Raw genomic sequence first — 6,846 nt, 5'->3', positions numbered from 1 at the left:
TCCTGGGACATCCTCCCCCTCCCCCCTCTCCTCCCGGGACATCCTCTCCCCTGCTCCTCTCGGGACATCCTCCCCCTGCTCCTCCTGGGACATCCTCCCCCTGCTCCTCCTGGGACATCCTCCCTCTCCTGCTCCTCATGGGAAATCCTCCCCCCTCCTTCTCCTGGGACATCCTTTCCCTGCTCCTCCCAGGACAGCCCACCGTCTTCAGGGCTTTTGGGTGCAGGTGCCTTTTGCGCCAAGGATTCGGAGCCGAGATCTGGGATGAGGTCTCGCTGGGGCCTGACCAGCATTGGTCTGGGCCGGGGGGCGGGGGGTGTGGAGGGCTGTGGCTGTGCCATGTCAGCCCTGGATGCTGGACCCCAGAGACGGTCCCTGGGCTGGGTGGACCTGGGGGGGCTCGGTGCCTGCCCTGCCCAGGGGGCCGGCTGTACCCCAGGAGCTCAGGAGGGAGGAGGTTCGGTCCCTGGAGTGGGGGCGGGGGCGGGGGCGGGCTCTGGGGGTCCAGGGCTGCTCTGGGCCCTTCCGTGCACCCCTGCTGAGCCTCCGAGGGGCCTGCCGTGCGCCTCTCCGCAGCGTTGTTTTGTAAGCCGCCTTCCTTTAGTGATACTTCAAGCTCTGACTATTGTAAAAGTGACAGCAGCCTTTTCCAGGCAGGGTTTTGTGTGTCTGCCGTGGAGGGGTCCCCACGCGCACTGCTGTGTCCGGGCGGGCACCGGAGGGTTAACTGTCGCACGTCACCGCTGGGCGGTGTGCTGGGCAGGCCGGCGGTGCGGCGTTGGCCAAGCCCCGGCTCCGCAGTTGAGGGATGAGCCGGGGCCGGAGGGGGGGCTGGCCGCGGGTGCTGCGTGCGGCGGCCCCGCTGCTGGGGGCCCCTCGCTCGTCCGCATGGCCTCGCTGCTTGCCGGCACTCGGACCGCGGGGACCTTCTTCAGCATCGCGGGCCGTCGCTACAAGAGGAGGCGCAGGAAACGCTCTGAGAGGAAAGGTAACCCGCTGACTTTGATCCTAAAATCCAAAGGCTGGACTTGTCTGTGCTACGGAGACGCTTTTGGGGCCGCGTGCTCAGGACCCTGCTGGCGCCAGGGACCTCGCGGCTCCCTTCCAGGTGCCTTGTTCCTTCTGTTGGCGTTTTATAGAGTTTGAGATGGGCTTGTTTTAAAAGGTAGCCTTAAACAGTACGTGTCCAGAAGGCATTTTAGCCTCAGTGTTTCAAGTGTATTTTGCGGAAGACATTTACGAGGCCTTAGAAGTTTACAGCGTTGGCACTAAAGGTTTTTCCCTTTATCATGACTTCCCCTTTGCTGCCACTCTCCGTTCATAACTTCTGTCACCTTAGACGACTTCACGCCGTCGGAGCTAAGGCTACGGCAGCCATTGTGGAAATAGGTTCCTTTGAAAACATGGAGAACAAGTTCCTTGCATCGGCCCCAGGCCATTTTACTCTCTAATTCAGCTTGATGTTTTAGGTCATTAAAACATTCTTAACACCAGGCTTAAAAGTTGCCCACGACTGAGAAAGTCTCACACCGCTGGCCTGGGGCGAACCGTTGCCGAGAGCTCACTGGTAGCGTGTGTCCCGGGGGGAGATGCTCCTGTCGACGGGAAGGGCCAGCTGTCCCGTGAGCCTCTCTGGTAGCAGGACCGGGACGCAGGTGTCCCCACCCCAGCATCCTTTGTCCAGAGAGTGTCACCCCTTCAGGGAGTAAGGCGAGCCGCGTGTTCAGTGGGACGTCCCAGAGAAGGGAGGAAGCAGCCATTTCCGGGGGGCAGTCTCGCTGAGGCCACGCAGCTGTGCCCGGGAGCGGCGGGGCGTCATCGGTGCGCCGCAGGGCCGGCCGCTGGGTGCGTCCAGGACGCGGTGCTGGGTGCCGGGCCGGGCCGCTCTGCCAGACCCCTGCCGGTGCCCTTTGTTCCCTCAGTTAAAAAGCAGGGTGTCCTTAAGACAAAGGCAAGAGCGAAAACTGTAGGAAATTTTGATCAAACACCCTGTATTTAGGATTGTCACTATTTTGTTCCATGGCCCCTCTTCACTAAGCATTTGAGGAAAATATTGAAAAGTACAAGAATAATTGTCTTTATTTTTTGAACCTGCTGTAATTCAGATGGTTGGCGTTAGTCCCACTGGGGATGGACGTCAAAACATCTTCATGCATTCTAGAATCGTTTTCTGTGGTAGGAAAACCATTCTCAAACAGGTATAATTTTGGACCAAAACCTTGAGAGACAGAGTGCTACAGCTGTAGTGGCTAAGCCTCCGGGTCAAGCGAGGGGTGTTCGCCGCACGTCCCCGGGTGCGGAAGCCCCCGGTGAGCGTTACTGAGTGGCAGCGTGTTAGGGTCAGCGCCCCTTCTGCCATTAAAGTTTATCAGTATTATTAAGATGGGCCATTGCATTTATACCAAGTGGGCCAAGTTTTACATGATATGAAATGTAGGCTCTTAGTATTATATAATCTTCAGGTGCTCCAAATCGTGTGTGCTGGATTTCCTAAGACTGGCATAAGGTGAGCTTTGCCGAACTTAATTTTATGTGAGAACAGTGCAGCAACGGTTACGTGTGGCCCTCGGGGGTGATGTGATCTCAGGGATTTTTCATGATGTCTGAATGATCCGCACAGTCAGCTTATTGGCTGTTGACTCTGTGAGGTTCAGATAGATGGACTGAGTCATCGGAAAACTACGGTTTAAAGGGAATACTGTACAATTTCAATATCGACCAGGACTTCCACAAAGCAGGGGCCGCTGGGACAGCCGGGCCTGCACACCAGCCTTCTGTGGGTCCCGGCCAGTCCAGGGGACTGCCGCTCTTGCCTTTTTTCTACTTGGGGCAGAGCTGCTGAGTAAAGAAGCATTAGCAGGGGAGGGAAGGGAGGTGCCGCGCAGCACCCTCTTTCTCCCACCCCACCCTTACCGGGTGACAGAGCCTCTGTGTTCCGGGTTGCAGGCTCTCTCATCGAGTGCTTATCTGCCTCAAGTGTGATAACCCCGTGTCTGCCGTTCTGCACCATCCGGTGAGCACTGTCATTGGGCAGCAGCTCTGAACAGGGCTGCAGTCTGCGGCTGGGGTCCTCCACGTCCCAGGATCAAGACGAGGACAGGCTGTGGGGACCGTTCACAGTGATGGAGACCAGCCCCGCGGGGGTGTGCTTCCTCTGAGCATCGCTGGGGAGCAGGCCGCCTACGCTGCCTGGAGTGCGCAGGTGCAGCTGGTTGTGGGGGTGCCGGCGGCGCCCGAGCGAGCAGCTGGCCCCCCACCAGGCTTCTTCCCGGCGTCAGCCCGGGCTGCACCTCGCTGAGAGAGTGCCTCCTAGGTGCAGAGCGCTATGACAGCTCGAGGTCCGCCCACCTGTCCAGTCATCCCCCTCCCCGTCTGCTCACCCACCCACCCCTCTCCCCATCCATTCATTCACTCATTCATCTATCCTCGCATCCATCCATCTACCCATCTATTTATTCGTCCACTCGTCCAGCGATCTATTCATCCATCCACCCATTCATTCATTCATTCATTCATTCATCTATCCATCTACCCATCTATTCATCCATCCACCCGTCCATTCATCCCTCTCCCCGTCTGCTCACCCACCCACCCCTCTCCCCATCCATTCATTCACTCATCTCTCATCCACCCGTCTACCCATCTATTCATCCATCCACCCACCTCCCCGTCTGCTCACCCACCCACCCCTCTACCCATCCATTCATTCACTCATTCATCTATCCATCTCGCATCCATCCATCTACCCATTCATTCATTCATCTCTCATCCATCCATCTACCCATCTATTCATCCATCCACCCACCTGTTCATCCATCTACCCATCCATCAACCCATCTACCCATTCCTTGTTTATCTACCCATCTGTCATCCATCCATCTACCCATCTATTCATCCATCCATCCATCTGCTCATCTATTTACCCATCCCCCCTTCTTCCTTCCTTCTATCCATCCATTCACTTATCTATCCATCTATCCAACAAGTACCCGTTAGAGCCTTTGGTGTGCTGGCACCAGGGGTTTGGCGTGCACAGGACAGGTGGAGGTTATTGGATGGCAGGGGCAGAAGGATGCCCCAACTTTCAGGCGTGGCGTTTGCTCTGGAGCGAGCCACCTGAGGTGCCATTCGGTGGGCGAGGAGGGCAGTTTGTGTGACGCACTGCCGCTCTGCTGTGGGTGTCGGGGAGGAGGGGATGGTTCTTCCCCAGCCTCTGGCAGGAATGGAAATCACCTGTCTACCAGGAGAAGGGCACAAGTGCGAACAGCTGCTGAGCCCTGCCCCCCCCACAGTGAACAGCAGTGGAAGATAGAAGGCCTTGGTTTTCTAGAACCTGTTGTGACAGGTGCATGTGCATTTCCTGATGTTCTTGCTGAGGGGCTTCGCAGCACAAGCGGGGACCCTGCTTGCGTGGAAGGAGCTCCTGCAGCCAGAGGGGATGCTTCAGAGAGAGAGAGCCGCTCTAGGTCGACAGGTGAAATTGTAAAGCAAATCTGTAGAGTGAGGTTTGTGAGGCTGTTCTGGAAATAGTATGAAAATTGGCTCAAACCTGAACAGTACCTGTTCTTAGTGTGATTATTAGTGTTCATATTGAAAATATAGTTCGTGTTGTCTTCTTTTCCTTTGATTCCGGAAAAGTGTGCTTTTCAGATAAGCCAGATTTTAATTAGGCTGTGTTAAGTAGAGCAAACAGAGACTGCATTGCGAAGGCATCGCTAGCGTGCGTCCATTCTGGAGGACAGAATGTGGTCATGGAAACGATGCTCCGTGAGGGCCCTTCTTCTGCCGTAGTCCATCTGAGCTGGTAACGTAATTCTGTTGTTCTGGAATCAGGCTTCCATAGTGTGTGTGCGTTTGCTCAGACATGCCGTGCCGAGGAGCAGGAGAGACTGCAAGGGAGAGAGCATGGCCGACTGTGTGCGGGCACACGTGCACACGCACGCACACGCACGCACACGCAGGCAGGGTGAGGGGAGAGGGCCAGAGGGCATGACCCGGGGGGAGCAAGCCCAGTGCTGACAGAGCTGGCCCTTGCAGTTACTCCAGATTCAGGCTTCCTTTGTTCTTTGCCAGAAGGTTCTGGAGTTACGCAGATAGTTACCCCATAAACCACAGAAATTAATCTCCGGCAAACTCGGTTGGCATGTTTGCTGGGCATGAGACGGGCATGTTCAGAAAAGCACGTGGAATGGTGCCCGTTGAGTGGGATGGCGCCTCGGACTTGCGGGTCGTCTCGGCCCGTAGAGCCCTCCGGGCCCCGTGTCCCAGCGCCATCAGCCTACGGAGGCGCCCGGCGAGCCGGCCTTCCAAGGTCGCCGTGCGGCCCTCCCCTCCTGTGCCCCCAGGTCCCCACATCCCGTTGGCTTGTCCTCTACTGGCAGGCTTTCGTTCTGCCTGTGGTTTGGCCGCTCGCACCGTCTCTGTGAGCTCCGACGCTGTGCCGACGCCCCAAGGCCGCTACACCCACGGGAAGCCTGCGCTCTGCCGGGGGCTGCAGGCCCCGCGCCCCCGGGTTCAGAGAGCGGTCTACTTCTCAGTCCACCTTTGGAGTCTGTAAAGTAAGGCATGCGTAGGAGGGTGGCTCAGAATGAAAACGCCAACGTTCTCATATGGAAGCAATGCTTATTGTAAGACTTAGGAAATAAGATGCAAAGTAAACTTCACGGAAAAGCAAAAGTGATAATTCGGGTTTTTTAAAGTTTTTCACGTATTTTCTTTTTGAGAGAGAGAGAGAGAGAGAGAGAGCAAGCAGGGGCGGGGCAGAGAGAGAGGGAGACACAGAATCCGAAGCAGCTCCAGGCTCCTAGCTGTCAGCGCAGGGCTTGACACGGGGCTTGAACCCACGAACTGAGATCCTGACCTGAGCCGAAGTCGGACACTTAACTGACGGAGCCCCCAGCTCTCTGCAAAGGTCAGACTTCTCTCAGCCGAATCTTTGAATCTAAGCTGTCTTAGTAATTTCGCCAGTTGTCAGAACTGGAATCGGAGTTCGGAGGTGAGTGGCAGTTCGGTCTTAGTGTTGTGTCATTACCGGGGGAGCCCCGTGGTGCCGACTCGTGCTCTGGGCCTTCCCAGCGTCCCCCGGGGAGGCGAGCATGCACGCGGAGACACCGTCTCCCCCCGCCTTGGGTGCTAGGTGCTCAGAGCCCCGCTGCCCGGCAGAGTTTGCCTGGAGCGCTTCCTGTAGCCCCCGGCTCGTGCCCACCCCGTCCCTGCTGAATCCGGGGATGGTTTTACCCCCTGGACACCGACACAGAGAAGGCCAGTCAGGCCAGGTGCTCCTGCGGGAGGCGTGGCCTTGGCCTTCCTGGAGGCCACTGATTTCCGTTCACCATACAGGGACCCCTTCCGTGACCCCAACCAACCTGTGACTTTCATGCTCTCTGACAGGTTGACGCCTGACGTCTTTCTTTGGTGACTTACGAAGAGGTGTGACTAGGAAGCCTTTCAAAGCCCATTTACGTGTATTCTTTTAGAAGTTTTGTTCCTGTTTCTGTGCATTTTTTAAATTGGGTATTTGTGTTATGACTATAATGGACTATTGGAAGATTGCCTGAGGACACGTGGCTCTTATTTTCAGGTGGCCTGGCACCGGGAGTCACTAAGTGCCCCCACTCAGGGTCATCTAGAAGGTGCTGCCTTCTGACAGGGACGCTCCAGGGCCCCTCGAGGTGCAGGGAGCTGCATGGCCATTTGTCCAGGGGACTCAGGCTTCCCTGGAGGCGCTCTCCCTCTGGCACCTGCCGTCACACCCGTGGCCCACCGGGCACGGAGCAGGGGCCTGGTGCGGACGGGGCGCAGAGCAGGGGCCGGGTGGGGACGGGGCGCGGAGCACGGGCCAGGTGC

The 6,846-nt window shown here is 57.1% G+C and overlaps 1 long non-coding RNA gene across 1 annotated transcript in view; it reads left to right on the top strand.

Moving 5' to 3' along the window:
- Nucleotides 1-910: 910 nt before the first annotated feature.
- Nucleotides 911-6,846, top strand: part of LOC115291380 — a 16,843-nt gene continuing 10,907 nt past the window's right edge. Inside the window, exon 1 of the long non-coding RNA XR_003908414.1 lies at nucleotides 911-988. This is a non-coding gene — a long non-coding RNA (uncharacterized LOC115291380). The remainder of the gene's footprint in view (nucleotides 989-6,846) is intronic.

Source organism: Suricata suricatta, chromosome 5 (genome assembly GCF_006229205.1).
Source record: "Suricata suricatta isolate VVHF042 chromosome 5, meerkat_22Aug2017_6uvM2_HiC, whole genome shotgun sequence".
In the NCBI taxonomy this organism is placed as follows: Eukaryota; Metazoa; Chordata; class Mammalia; order Carnivora; family Herpestidae; genus Suricata; species Suricata suricatta.
The sequence above is the reverse complement of the archived record's forward strand: the minus strand, read 5'-3'. Positions and strand labels throughout refer to the sequence as shown.